The 14782-nt window shown below is 36.3% G+C and overlaps 1 protein-coding gene across 10 annotated transcripts in view; it reads left to right on the top strand.

Annotated features, from left to right (window-relative positions):
- Window positions 1-14782, top strand: part of LOC149797407 (uncharacterized) — a 130255-nt gene that overhangs the window by 12877 nt on the left and 102596 nt on the right. The window contains exon 3 of one of the 10 annotated variants that reach the window (XM_089962182.1): window positions 4391-4546. The exons of the other annotated variants lie outside the window; for them this stretch is intronic. The gene's annotated coding sequence lies outside the window, so the exon portion shown is untranslated. The remainder of the gene's footprint in view (window positions 1-4390; window positions 4547-14782) is intronic. 10 annotated transcript variants of the gene reach the window in all.

The following is a 14782-nucleotide window of genomic DNA, read 5'->3' as shown; positions in this document are numbered from 1 at the left end:
TTAAAAGCCTTACAAATTTGGAACCGCATTTTACAAACTTGATGAATGAGCCACATTGACTTAGTGGTTATCGTGTGGGTCGTGTGACAAAATAGATGCAGGTTTGAATCCAGTGATAGAATTAGTCTTTGTCAGTTACACTTTACTCCAATTGCCTCAACACTACATAACATATTTGTGTTGCTGTGCCTCCAAACCTAAACATCGAGGTGAAAAATCGACTCGTATAGAGAACAGAGAAGTAAAATTTGCAATTTATCGCCAAAATGAAATTGCATAATATTAAGACTTGACAGGTCAAAATTTGCGGAGATATTTCAATATACTCTTTGGTAAATACTGATCGAAAGCGAGGACAGTCCGTGTCGCAAAACCACAGCAGTCGAGTCGGGAAAGCCTACCCCTATACTTTAAAACATTGAGCATCTCTATACAACCAATAGGGTATAAATCTTCATGAAAGTAACTGCTTCCACGAGTCATCTTGAACGCTATGCAAAAAGTGAAATATGTTTTTTTTTAATGACGAATATGGAATATCAGAAAGACTTAAATTTTAGGCGTATTTGCATGACCATTTAAAGTTAAAAACGGAGAGGAAACATACTACAGTGTTTGTCTGAGAATGTTTCCCGTTTTTGTAACGGTTTCTATTTCACCCGAGAATAAAATATGCTCAAGTGTATCCCTTAGAAACAAGCACATGCAACTTATATTTCTTTATATAAAATACCAACAAGCCAACGTTTTAAAATAGAAACATTTGTATGTAATAATAGGGACTTCATGGCGTCTTTGTTTCCATATGGGGCTTTAATTTACACAGAACGATCTTGTACTGTTAAAATAGCATAGGTTCGCCACAAGCCTGATTAAGTTTCTAATTTTAGCTCCACTGGTCGAAGACCAAGGTATTGTATGCGATAGGCCTGAGTCAGTCGTCTGTTTCTGTTGTTTTTATCTTGTTATCTAATTGTTCCTATTTGAAAATGATGCACTTCTGACATCCTGTATAAGTGCCAACGGCCACCATCTAGAAGATTTTGTTACGAGTCTTCCTCCTGTGGTACCGATCTTCAGTTTCGCGCTTTTGTACATGGTTCAAAAGTTAAAGAGAAGGTGTTCCACTAATTATGCTTGATGTTAATCCTTGCTTTAAAAATCAAATGTGCATATCACAGTCAAAGTTTGAAGTACGTTCAATTATCGTTTTTTTTTTTTGTCTGAAACATGAGAGTTGAATTGGATTTGTGAATACCTAGCTAGGCCTTTCTTTTGATGTGCATCTTATGTACGATTGGTAGTTTTGCACGGATATTTTCATTTCCTGAACCTCAGAGATAAATTATACATTACGAGCAGATAACTAAATTTAGTTTCATTATATGTTAAAGTTTCTTCGTGCATTTTCAGATGATTGTAATGCCTGCATTGTGAAAATCCACTTCTGTATTTCATCGACAAGCCAAATCGGCATACTTTGTGCAATTTCAAGTATATTCCCCAGCACACAGAAGTGGCCATTTTCATTAACTGTCCACTTCAGACAGCACTTGGTTTTTCTGATAGTAATCAAAATGAAATGTCAATCCATTTAGATGAAAGACGCTCAAATATATGTTAACTTTCTCCGCATCTTGAGGGATGTAGAACAACACATTTGCTTGTTGTGGTAGCTCAGTTGGTAAAACACCGGAAAAGTAAGAGTGACGGGTTCAATACCCGCCCATACCAGTCCCGGTCGATTGTCCAGGTGTGTCCTTGTCATAATATAGACAATAATGATTCGCCTTTGCCTTCTCCACTTTCAGCGGTACTCAAAATCGCCGCAGCCGAACCCAAATAGACGGTCATTTTAACATTGGGGTTTCACTAAAGACATTTTAGCACGTCTAACTGGTCCAAATGAAAAGATAGCAATCTGAAATCTTTACTAACTTGTTAGTTACTTATCTTGAAGGCTTGTTTGTAGTATAGCTGACATTCCACTAAAAGACACTTCTTATGACATGTAGATGATCCTAAATGAAAATAATGCCGATATAACGTCCAAAATGGTCTACGTGGAGCCATCTTACAAATGTTGTATCACTACTCCTCAGAAACACGGAGTTTTCATTTAAAGTCTTCTCAAGATATGTAGATGGCCTAAATGAAAATAGTGCTCATGTTACTTCCAATGTGGCTGCCATGACTGCCATCATGGAAATCTTTTTATCTCTGCTTCTCCAAAATTATGGTTGTAGTGACATGAAAGATTTCTTATGATAGATCATGAATTAACTTGATATTTGATCTTTTCTCCAAAATGTTCTCTTTGGTGAACTTCTGCTCAGGAACTGATTGTCATATCTACACGTGGATTTGCACAAAAGGACTTTTCGTAATATGTAGGTGATTGTATACAAAAAGGAGAAATTGGTGCCGATCTCACCAGAGGGCACTGTAACTACTCACTGATTACAATGCTGAACGGTCGACCAGAAGAGTGCGGATTCAAATTCTATCAAAGGATCAGTCCAGGTCTGTTACCGTACCGTGTCTCTGGGCAAATTGTTATACTCCTCTTGTCATGCCACGTTATAACGTTCATGTGTTGCTGTGCCTTAAACACAAAATCAAACCAAGCCAGTCAAACCTTCAACATGGCCGCTATGGCAACCATCTTGACAATATTGTTGTCGCTACTCGTTTTGAACGGCAAGTAATATAAGACAAACCAAACCCTAAACAAAAGGTTGTATTGACATGGGTTCTCAGCTGAAACATGTCTTATGATAAATGGCGTATTCTTCCCCTGCAAAAGAAATAGTTGTACAGACTACTGACATAGGGTTTAAATTTAAATACTTCTTTCAGTGCTTAGTTGATAATAAGATAAAATGTTGCCAACATGACTTCCGGTATGAGTGATGTTGAACCATTTTGAAAATCATGTTTTGGCTCCTTTATATAAAAGAATGATCATATTAACTTTGGGATTTATTCGGATAGTTCGTACAATATGCAGCTAGTCCTTACTAAAATGAGGACAATACAACCTTCAAAATGGCTACCTTAACAGACATCTAGAAAATCATTTGTATGACTTGTCCTGAACGGAGCTTTTTATTAACTTGGTATTTTCACTATTCCTCATAAACTACTTGTAGGATTCGTTGCACGCACATTCGTCTCATTGTTAAATTGGTCGCAAATTAAAATAGTGCTGCATTGTCATTCTGTATGGCTGCCAAGGTAGTCATTTGAAATTATTTTTTTTATCGCTACTCCTTCCGAATGAATGGTCTTATCATCATGGGGTTTTCACTGATTTTTATGTCTAGTTGGCCTCAGTGAAAATGGTTCCTATCGATCATCCAGTATGGCCACCATTGCAGCCGTCTTGAAAACCGTGTTGTTTCTTTTCCTGAAAAGGATAGTCATATCCTTTTTCCCTAAACGACTTCTTAAAGGTGTAGTTGGTGCTAATTCAAAATGATACCAATCTGACATCCAGTATCGCTGCTAGAACAGCTATTTTAAAAATCTTAAATCACAGTTCTACTTGAACAGTGAATGATATTGATGTGGGATTTTCACCAGAAGACTTCGGATGATGTTTGGTTGATCGTAAAAAAAAAATGTTACCGATCTCACGTTTGCCGCAACAGAGTCCGATCTGGAAAATATTGTTATTCTTCCCCTCTCCATATTGATGATTTATTAACAGGTGTTTTCAGCAATATACTTCTCATGAGACCTAGCTGGTCTTAAAAAGCGTTTTGTCACACTACTCCTGATTGGATGGTCATTATGACACGTGGTTTTCACCAAAACATTTTCTGATGATGTCCACTTCGCCCTGAATGAAAATGTTGCCAAGATTACATCCATTATGTGTACCACAGCAGCTAATTTGAAAATCTAGTTATTGCTGAATAATATCAGAGATGGTTTCAACACTCAACAGTTAAAAGATATAAATAGTCTTGTCTTTAACTCCTAGAAATTCTTTTCGACTTGTTGATCGTCAAATTCCTCTAAAGGAATCGTGTTTTTTTATTGGAGGGGGATATTGTGGCGTGGGTGTGGTCAGAGTAGAAGGATTTCGGTTGACTCAATTAAAATTTATTGAGATTATGGAAGGAAAAAAAAATTATAACCAGAAAATGATTGGATTGCAAGAGGATTCCTGTTCGTTGATGTTGCGGCATCTGTCTCTCTCCATATAAAGTCATTTCTATGGATTTATATGGACACAAAAACAATGAAAGCGCATCTACAGGTGGGGGTGAGGGTTAAACGTATATACTGTTGACTAAGAAGCTGTCTGTCTCATTACCGTTTGTATTTTGCAGTTATGCAACAATTTTCGTTAATGCTAAACACATGCTAATTTTAATTGCAGAAAATAGAGCCAGTCATATTGTCCATGGTATTTCTAACTACTTTCTGGAGGTTTCCCTGGTATGAGAATCCGACACAAGGAATTTAATTTATCGGTTGCATTTCACCGTATCAAGGGTAGAAATTTAAACAGAACTCACTTCGCTAAAATCTACAGGTGCTTATATGTTTTACTCCCGTGAAAAAACTCTTTGCTTCAATTTTTTAAAATGATTATGTTAAGTACACAGTTCATTTGAAGTGTTCAGAGGGAGATAAAACATCTTATATACACATGATCTAAACGCCTAGTATATGTAAACAATATTTACTTTTGTCTATAAATTTCTCAAATGTACCCTTTTGCTGACAACAAACTTCAATTCCGTTCCTGGTGTTATAGAAGATTACTTTCTCCTATAACATTCATTAGCGTTTAGAATACCTATTTGTAGTGATTGTTTCCCTCGTGCATGCTGTGTACAGCATGTTGTGGCACAACATCGCCTGCACTGTTACGGATTTTCTAAAGTTTTAGAAATACTCCTGGCAAAGATGCAAAACTTGGCGTTCGTGAATAAAGAACATTATTTGGAGTTGTAGGAAAGCTGGTTGGATTGATTTTGAGAAAACTGCTAATCATAAATAAATTCGTTGGATCCATTGTATGTATTATTGTATTTGCTGAGTGTGTAATACATTTACGTTCATCGAGTTTATCCATGATAGAGTTGTGGTAAGACATCAGTTTTATAACTTTTAGGTCTATCCTGATATCTTAATGGCCTGTGTTGATCTATATATACTGAACGATTGCTTTTTACAGCTCTATTGATCATGGACCAGAATAGCTTATGGGATGGTCCGTCCGTCCATTGGTACAAGTTTGTTATCGTTACTACTCCATGTTGTTTTGCAGGATTGCCTTGAAACTGTACAAACACATTCATCCCATGGTTAAGCTGGTTCTAATGAAAATAACGATGTTCATACATCCGATGCCTAAAATGCTACAGCTGGCATTTTTAAAATATTGTTATCATTACTCCTACAAGGATGGTCTTATCAATACAGGGTTTCCGTTAAAAGACTTTCTATAATATGTTGATGGTCTTAAATGAAAATGACACTGGCCTTGAAGTCCAGTATGGCCGTCACAGTAGCCATATTTAAAATCTTGTTATCACTACTAATCTTGAATGGATGGTCCAGTCAGCATGGAATTTTTACTAGAAGACTTCTTATTTTTCTAGTTAGTCCAAAATAATTTTAAAAAAATAGTGCTAGTCTAACGTCCAATATAGCAGTCAATTTAAACATCCTATTATATCAACTCTACTTTAGCAGAAATTCAGATTGTTGTAGGAATTTCACCAGAAGACTTCTTATAATTTCCATTTGATCTTAAATGAAATTGATACTGATCTAACATCCAATATGGTCCCAAAGGCAGCCATCTTTAAAATCTTGTTATCGGATGGAAACATCTGTTTTGAAAGTGTTATTTCTCTACCCTACTAAATGGATGGCTATATCACCATGTTGTTTTCACCAATATACTTTTTTATAATACTTGATCCTAAATGAAAATGGTGTCAGTTGTGTATCCATTATGGCTGTTAGGATGACATTCTTAAAAACAATTGATGTCACTACTCCTCTTCAAAGAGCGATCTTTATTATCGGAGGTTATCGCCAAGTCCTTAATGAAAAAGGCGCCTGTCATGCATATAGTATGGCAACCACAACGACTGTTTCAAAAATCTTGTTGTCACTACTCCCTCTAAATGGGTGACACGAAAACACTTCTAATTATCTACACGTGGTCCTAAATGAAAATGTTGCAAAGATGGCATCCAATATGCGTACCAAAGAAGCTAATTTGAAAAACTGTTACCCTGATAAATATCATAGATGGTTTCAACACTCAAAACTTAAAAGAAAGAAATGATCTAATCTTGAAGTGGGCATCTTTGTTGGAAAATTATTAAACAGTCTTGGACCTAGAGAAGCTTGGAGCAACCAGTCTTTGGTAATACACCAGTACTTCTATCACTTGTCAAACATCACAACGTTCAACTGACCAATTTGTTCACAACTGGCTTTCAAGGATAGAAAAACCTCAAGATCTGTCTGTATGGATAATTGCCTTTGGAGTTCGGATATAAAGAATATTACAATTTGGTTGGAATAAATGTTAAATACAATTAACACATAAAACGTGTCCGTAGTTTTGCATAGTTAAACATATTTAGCCATCACTATGTGGGAGAACCGTGACCGTTTTCTATGTAATTCTCAGCGCGAAATAATTTACGGCTAAAGATGAGTACCCCAGTTGTGTGTGCTTAATTCTGGGCAGATCACCAACACATCCACATTTACTTTCTTAAGAACATTTATTTCGTTATTATAACAATTAACATATTGTTGAAGCCCAAACCAATCGAAAAAATGAGTGTTTCAACTAACGAGCAGCGACATGGGTTAGTAACTGTCAAGGAAGGATCGGGGAAGCTTGAATCTGAGTCCCGCAATTATCGTTTCTGTTACACTAGAGCTAAATATAGACCTTTGACGTCTTGTTTTTTGGAAATTCCATGTACAATATAAGGTCCCATAGCCTTAAAAGATTTGTTACGATTCCAGATCTGCTTAACCTGGAAGTTTCCGATAACATAAAATGATTTAAAAATGTAACTCTCAGTACCAATAAACTCCACGGCTATTTTCCCAATAAAAAACTACATCCCCAAACATTGCTCAGCACGTGCACAACTACGTTCCCAATCAGACAACTCTGTTCCCAATCGTTGTTTAGCACGTGCACTATTGTGTTCCACTTAAACAACTATGTTCCGGATAATTGCTTAACACGTTTACGTTATGAAGAAACACGACAACTGTTCCCAGTCATCGCTTAACACGTCCTCGTTATGAAGAGGTTCGATCGAGTTTTGCCCTTGCAAAAGATAAAACTGCGAGCGATATCGAAAACAAGATTGGATTAACTTAATTTACAAAGACTGTCTAGCCAGTTTATTTAGTTGCAAAAAGTCAGATGTGGTATCAATGGTTGAGGAAATATACTTGTGGAGTTTCAAAATAGTGTGTTTTATTTTAATGATTCTTACGTACTTGATCTTAGCGATCTTGATCCTTCCATATCTTAGCGATCTGAACACTATTAATTTTTTTTTAAAACTCCATAGACCGTAACACTAACATTTAGAGTAAAAAAAACTAATAGGTCAAAGGTCGACGTTTTATAAATTCCGACAAGTTTAATCATGCAAATGAAGCTGAAAATATGTCACAAGGTTCTGTTCAAAACGCTTAGCAAATATTAGCTTTAGTTTCAGACTGCTTACGCACGGACTGCGCAACTGACTGCCCCCTCCCCGTGCAAAAAAATCCTGCAGGCGCCCATGCTTCCCAAGGGCTTGGCTGTCTACAGAGGGCACATTCTTCACTGCCACGTCGTTTGACATTATTAAGAGGGCACATCGTTCACATCCCAGTAGCTTTACTTGTCGAAAGAGGCCCCATCAGTAACTTTTCAGGGCTTTGAAAGATGTCACATATTCACCTCTTAATAGTTTGACTGTATATTCTAATGAATGTATAAATTCATTATGTATACTTTGAGAGATCCTATTGCAAAGTTAATTTTAATTTTCAATCCGAACTTTCATGTATAACCCAATGTCCAGCATTTATGACTTGGGTACGAAACTACAGTTAACACACATGCTCGGTATTAACCGCCGTCGTCTTCTTTAGTCTGTCGGTGAGCCTTGAACTAAATCACTAGTATTAATGCTTGTCTATGATGCTGACAGACACCGCTGCGTGTAAAAGTACAAAACGTGACATGTAGATACGTAGATTTATTCTGTATAGACTTTTTCTTGTTAATGAAATCCTGAATACAAAGGTATACAGCTCTCACTTCAGTTGCAATATTAGTTTTATTTTTCATAAAGGTCAAACACGTCACAATGCTCCATTTGTTTTTTTTTTTTGTATATGTACTAATGAGTTTTAAGGGGAAAGGGAGAGAGGGCACGTTGCAGTGCCTAAAATAAACCACTATAACAATTTTCACTTCATCTGGCCGTAAGGACACGTTGAACTTAAATACCGTTTCATCTGGCCTTAAGGACATGTCGAACTTATAGTCCGTTTCATCTGGCCGTAAGGACACGTTGAACTTGTAGTCCGTTAGTTTCTCAGGTAACGTTATCAGTCTGGAGGCTATATATATATGAATAACATTTGATCAAACTTGGAATGTCGGTTTACGTAATCAAACTCTCCTATAGGCTTGATAACAATTGATATCCACTCTAATTATTTAGGGAATATTACATTGAGCGGCTGAGCTTGATGCTGAATGAATTTATTATGAGCGAAATTCGTTTATAATAATGAAGTAAGTTTGCATCTAATTCTCAGATATTTTGCTTTCACTCTGTAGACTGTATTTATAGACCGCTCCAGTGACCTAGTGATTAGAGCGTCCGCCTTGGATGCGGGAGGTCGTGAGTTCGATCCCCGGTTGAGTGATACCAAAGACAAAAATGGTACTAACAGCTGCCTCGCTTGGCGCTCAGCATTAAGAGGTTAGTGTTAGGACTGGTTGACCTGGTGTCAGGATAATGTGACTGGGTGGGACATCAAGCTACATGTCTGCGGCATGATGCCCCAGTTCTAGACATCACTATAAACTGCCACATTGCAGACATTGTAGCGATATGACTGAACAATTGTTAAAGCTATGTTAAAAATCCAAATCACACACACACACACACACTTTATTTGTATAGCATTTTGATCAAACTTGGATGGGTTTGACAATGAGCGCAATTTAGCATATTTACGAGGTAATCTTGTATCTGATTGTTGGAGAACGTTTCTGGGTTTGAGGCGACTTTTTTCTTAGTTTGCTCTAGTTTGGAAAATGATTGTTATCTTATTCCTATCCCAGCCTTATGTTTAGGTTCTATGATAAGTAACATCTGCGTTTGTTGTCTATCTAGATATAGAGGTTATATATCTTATATATTTACGATAAAATTTAGTGAAATTTTTATATCATCAAGATATTGACTGAGTTACTTTATTTATTTATTGATCTTTGAAAATAATTAGTAGTTGTTGTTTTGGGTTTAATACCATTTATATGGGCAAGATAGGTCATTCATGGCGGCCAGTATAATTGGTAGATCAAGAACACAGGAAAACCCCTGTAAGAAACACCGATCAACGGAAGCTACTAACTCGAACCCATGTGGACTGTTGTTGTTGTTGCTGGTATAGGGTTTAACGCTATTTTTCAGCACAATATACGCTATACATGGCGGACAGTATAAATGGTGGAGGAAGAACCCTGGAAAACCCAGGGAAGAACCACCGACCCAAGAGAAGCTACTAGCAACCTTTTAACATACACATATTGGCCGTGCCAGAGACTCGAACGCATGTGTATGTGCGTGTGTGTGTGTGTGTGTGTGTGTGTGTGTGTGTGTGTGTGTGCAGAGAGAAAAACTGACCAATTTGTATATAAAAAAGTTACTATGCTTTATTTGCTAAAAACAAACACCTATTTGCCAGAATTTTCGATTTCCATTTTGATTTCGCCTTTTCATCTTTGTTTTCATTTATTAATTTAGTCATACTTATTTCTTCATGTCTTTTGATAAGTTTCAGATAGTCTTCATGGATGCAAAATTTAAAATGGTCTTCAGAATTTAAACAGTTTTATAGCTAGCGGTTCAAAAAGATAACGAACAAGAGATTGTTAAATTGGTTATCGTAAAAGCTTTATATTGATACTAATAGTGTAGTAATAGGAGACTACGAGTTAAACCGTGGACTCTTCTGGCATATTCTTGTATTAAAAAGATATTCAAACAATGACCGTTTCAGTATGAGCCATGGGCCTCGCCCTGAGCTCAGCTAAGGAAAAAAAATGGTTTGGTTACCAGAAAAGTCTTAAAAGTCCTTTATTTCTTTTGTTAGTTAGTCTTCTACTCCGCATTCTTCTTTTAAAACATTATTTACGAACACTTCCAAATTTCAAAGTGACATAACTTGTAAAAATCTAGTTTCTGAAAAGTTTATCAGAAATCGTTACCTCTTCCCCTTGTCCACCTATCTATTGTAAGAAGAAATGGCACGTTAATTCGGATTGCTACAAACTGAAATACAAACACCTGATATATTCCAAATGATCGCGTTTCTAAGTTGTCAAGGTCACGTTCATGTATTGAAACGAATACATTTGTTGGGTCAAATAAACCTTAGTCTGATATGATTATGGAGAATTATGAACCATTCATGTCGAAGGTTTCTATAGCACTCATGAGTGATTCAGCCCTATTAAAATTTTAAGGAACACAGGAACTTTTCAGAGTCTTTAATTATCAGGTACTTTGCCTTTTCCTGAGAAATCTTCTAATGTTAACATTTCATTCATTGCAATGTATAGCTTATGTCGTACTTATTTGAAAGCATATGTCCCAAATAGCATGATAATCAATATGGGTACATGCCCACCTTGTGGGGGTGGGTTCATTGGCGGATTGTCCCTTCTTACAAGGTGTCCGCTTTATTCGGTTCTCGTTATCTAGGGGATGATAGCTCTTGGTGTTATTGCCCGGATCGAGTGAATATTAATATAAAGTGTGGAACTTATAGGTGGAATAAATAGAGATCTGAGCAGATATATAGAACAGAATGACACGAGCCCTCGTACATGGAAAAACAAAAGAATTTAATCAATTACATAAACAACTGTGATAATACATTACATTAGGAAGATACACTTCTTTTTCAAATAAATCTTTCACCGAATTTCAGACACAAATATATTTATATAAATAGCCGATCTGTTTAAATGAGAGAATTGGTTCATCACAGAATCGAGTGAACAATCAAAGTAATTGCCTTGCACAACTTCATAACCTATGCATTCCGGTTCACTCCAACGTCACTGTGGCGGTTGTTTCTCTCGGTCCTTTACTCCTTCAACCTCCCTACTGTCTCGCCTCTTTCGGCCCTCAAAATTTGTGTGGGTAGGTGGATACGAAAACATGTAGATACGTATATATTTGTATCAGTTGGTACGTGGATACGTCACTGTATACGTAAGTGGAGCTATTTCCCCTTTCAAAATAAACAGAAGCAATCTAAATTTTCTGCCGGTTATTCTACTGTGTATCGATCATTACTCCCCTCTCGTTATGGTCAGAAATCGTTTTATCGGAATTCAGACAGATACAAAGGCTATCTGGTCAGCTAAACCTGGCAGACCATAAACAAAGCTAGTCTCATAAGATTAATATGCTTCCTAATGGCTATTCGATCCAGGCTCACATTAACAGCACACGAGACATAACAGTTCCATTCTCGTTTCAATTACACAAATGAATGATTGCAATTTATTACATGTCTTAACTACGCTATTTTGTTTTAGCGAATGCTCACATTCAAGTCTTTATCATACGTGAAAAATTCTAAGATCGGTGAATACAAACGGATTCTCGTAACTCATATCAACTAAAGTAATGCATGAAATCTTAGGATACCCAATTCCTATACAAACAATGACGACAACTTCAACAATTCGTCAAACTTATAAAAAGAAGATTATTGTACGAACTCAGATGAACTCAAACAGTTGTACTCATATCATGAAAGTTGATATATGAATTTAAACAAATAAATTCATGCAAATATAAGCAAATAAATACATGCAAATATAAGCAAATAAATACATGCAAATATAAGCAAATAAATACATGCAAATATAAGCAAATAAATTCATGCAAATATAAGCAAATAAATACATGCAAATATAAGCAAATAAATGCATGCAAATATAAGCAAATAAATTCATGCAAGTCATAATATTAGTATCAACAAATTACATGAAATTGACGCAAATACCTTTGTGCTTCAAGCTTTGTTCGCTTATACCGCCAGAATTGTGTCCGTTGACTTCCCAGACATCCGGCTCCTTTGATAAATGTTTTACGAGAGAATTTTTCTTCCAAATTTACTCTCCGAGTCCCTTATATTTTCACTCTTGAAGGAAAATTGCAAACCGACTAGATTTTTCAATGGGAGGAATATTTAAAGCCCAATGAATTTTGTGTGGGAAATACGCCCTTTATTTAGCGTAACCAATCAGGGTTAAATACATTTACCACCTTTTATAACCAGGCGCCAAAATTTTTGATCTACTTAACCAATAACTGTTTTGGAAAATTTCTAATTCCAATATGAAATCGAAGTAAAACGTCCCCTTTCTAGTCGTCTAACGGCTAAATAAACGAAGGCTTAATTTAGAACGACATCCTCTCCCGATACAGACATTAGAAATCATTGCAGTATAGCAATTTAACAAGCACCTGTCCCCATAAATCTAATTAATTGTTCTCTGCCCAAAAGTATTGTGATCTTCATAGATCGACGGAAATTTGCATCATCACAATAAATTTTAAAGGAGACCAGAACCCAGTGGAAATATAGAATAATAATAAAGGCACTATAGAAAAAACGTATTCTGAAGTATCATATGCGACCGTACTGCCAATATTTTAATACTGGCATATTTTCTAGGAGCTGAAATTCCGTGACCTCGTATGCAAAATGTCCGCGCCTATTCGGTTTCTTTCGGGATGTGACGTCATAGTAAAACTCCAGCATCCCATGTGGGAGTTGCCAGAGTAAAAAATAATGCCGTTTTGCGTTGCTTACGGGTGTAATACATTAAGAAATGCCTGTGGACAATGTTTATTTCGTTTCCAAAAGATAAAGGCATTAAGAAAGTATGGATACATTATTAGAAGCTATTCAATTTCAAAGCAACACAGTACAGCACTCTGTGCTCGTTACATTTCTCAAAGGAATGTTACGAGAGGGATCCTGAAAAAATGGAAGCTCTAGGATAAGGAAATGCTAGGCTTAGGCTGAAAGTTGGCGCTGTTCCAGACATACCGCTGGATATTTTAAATCCTGGGAAAAGTGTTCAACTTGTGAGTTACGAAATAAGGAAGAAGGCCGAGTAAGTGACCACAAAATGCAACAATCAATTCACAGATCTTTTATCTACACCAGAAGTGATAAAACAAAATCTGATTGCCCGACACCCGGGGCCTCTCAGATTTTAGTTCGTGCCCATCATGTATTCAAAGAGAGGTGCCCAAAACAACAATTGTTTGCCTGATGCAACTTTGATCGCGCTGGTGAAATGAGTAAATGTATTTTCAAGATGTTGACATACATGCCTTAACACGGCACAATCTAAATAAAACCACCTTTGTCCTTTGTGAAATTGAGATCTGATTTTAATTAAATGGAAGTTTTGCTAAAAATAAGATTCTAAACCTGTCGTGTTTCGAGAAAACACAATTTTCAGTAATCTTTAAAAAATTAAAAAATTAAACAAAAAAACTTTCAGTCTATGCCTGTTACATGCAGTATGCATAAACTGTAATCTGTAATAATTGGAACTGGTGTAAAACTCGCCTTTGGGCAGTTTAAATAGTAGCGATTAAAAGAAAAGAGGTCATGCATAAAATCAAAGTTTCACATTAACTGGCTGAGACTATTGACCCAACCTCCTTGCCCCAGTGTTTTAGTTCCCATGGGACGTGTCATTTCTCCCTGTGATACGCCTTATTATTCCCCCAGGTCAAGGCCCTTTTTCATATTCTGGTGAGCTCAGGCTCAACTGCAAAATAGCTCAAGTCTTGATTTAAGTACGCAAACAATAAAGCCAGTGTAACTAATTAACAGTTAATCCTTATCCTTGCATTTATCCTGTGAAAAGGACGGCCCTTCGGACATACTTCAAATAAACCATGTTCGACAGTAATTGTTTGCCAAATAAACGATGCCTATTTGGTTGTAACTTGCGATGCCAAGGACTTCATTTTAACAGTTCAAATCTGCAGTCACAAGTTACCGTACATGTGGTAACTGTTTGTCCCATGTTGTATGCCCCACCATATTTCCCTAGGTTTAGGTCATAATGCATGTAACACTGTTTACTGAATCAAATATTTAATCTGAATTAGTTCTTTAGGGGCACATATACCACATGGTATATTTTTTTAAACATTTTTAAAAAAATTTAATCATGATTCTTAAAATATACATTTATGGTAGAAGAATGTCAGGTGTCAACTGGCCGAGTTTCTTTGGCGGAAAGCTCCACAGCATTCACAGTGATCATTTATTTAAGCTAAGTGGTGATACTTTCATTCTTCAAATTGTTTTACTATAGTACTGTTGTAGTTGTTTAAAATAATCTGAAATCTACGTGAATAATGTTTAATCTTAACGTTCTATTTACTGAAGAAGAAGAAGAAGAAGAATAAAAAACTGTCGTGTGATATTAATT

The sequence above is a fragment of the Sinohyriopsis cumingii genome, chromosome 6 (assembly GCF_028554795.1).
Source record: "Sinohyriopsis cumingii isolate HCF-2022 chromosome 6, ASM2855479v2, whole genome shotgun sequence".
Classification (NCBI taxonomy): domain Eukaryota; kingdom Metazoa; phylum Mollusca; class Bivalvia; order Unionida; family Unionidae; genus Sinohyriopsis; species Sinohyriopsis cumingii.
The sequence above is the reverse complement of the archived record's forward strand: the minus strand, read 5'-3'. Positions and strand labels throughout refer to the sequence as shown.